Genomic DNA, 962 nt, shown 5'->3' with positions numbered 1-962 from the left:
CTAAGGGAGGGGATTTATTCTTTCGATTTTGCGGTGTTTGTACTAATTTGCGTTGCCCCTTTGTGTCCTTTTTATTGACATTTGTTTAGACTGGTTTTGCTTTTGTTTGTGTTTGACATAAACTATCAAAAGCTGACGAAACAAGGGATTATAGACGATGGAGAGAAAGAAAAAGAAATTTCCAGAATAGAAAAAATATAAACAGCAACAAAAATTATGAAAGCAGATGTGAGACGGAGAAAAGGAAGAGGAGGAGAGGAGGAAAAAGAAGAGGAAGAGGAAGAAGAAAAACTGAGGAGAGGAAAAAGAGGAAGTAGAAATTCCCAAAACACAATAAGCAACAAAAAGATGATAATGCAGACATAAAGGAGAAGAACAACAACACCACGAAGAGAAAACAATAAAGTACGCAGATCGAAAACAACAACACATCCCTGCTAGGAAAGTTATAGTACTCGTGGCAGAGTATGATTCCTTTAGCGACGCGAGATTTGTGAAAACTCCTCCGTGGGCGTCCCTATCTCCTGCCCCCCCTACCCCCACCCATTCCCTGCTCCCTCTTTCCCTGTTGACTCTCACACCTCCTCTCCTTTCCTGCTCCCCCTCTTCTCTCCTCCTCCTTCCTTCCTTCCTTATCCCTCCCCCTCTCACTCCCCCCTCCCTTCATCCCTCCCTCTATCTTTCCCCTCCCTTCCTCTTCCCTTTCCTCCCTCCATCTTTTCCCCCTCTTTCCCTCCCTCTCTCTTTCCTCTCCTCCCCTTCCCTCCCTCCCTCCCTCCTCCGTTCGCCATCCCTTCCCCCACTCCCTCTTCCCCTCCCCTCCCCCCTCCCCCTTTCCCCTCCCCTCCCCCGAGCTTCCTGGATGGCTGGTGGGATATTGCATCTTTCTTATTTCAATTTCAAAGAGGAAAAGCTTCGATCAGACCAATATCAGAGCAGGAACATGAATATCTGTACCGGTG

At 47.2% G+C, this 962-nt stretch overlaps 1 protein-coding gene across 1 annotated transcript in view; it reads right to left on the bottom strand.

Annotated features, from left to right (window-relative positions):
* LOC119592661 (insulin gene enhancer protein ISL-3-like) overlaps positions 1-962 on the bottom strand; it is a gene marked incomplete at its 5' end in the record, with an annotated part of 82,877 nt that overhangs the window by 38,662 nt on the left and 43,253 nt on the right.

This window comes from Penaeus monodon, chromosome 30 (assembly GCF_015228065.2).
Source record: "Penaeus monodon isolate SGIC_2016 chromosome 30, NSTDA_Pmon_1, whole genome shotgun sequence".
Classification (NCBI taxonomy): Eukaryota; Metazoa; Arthropoda; class Malacostraca; order Decapoda; family Penaeidae; genus Penaeus; species Penaeus monodon.
The sequence above is the reverse complement of the archived record's forward strand: the minus strand, read 5'-3'. Positions and strand labels throughout refer to the sequence as shown.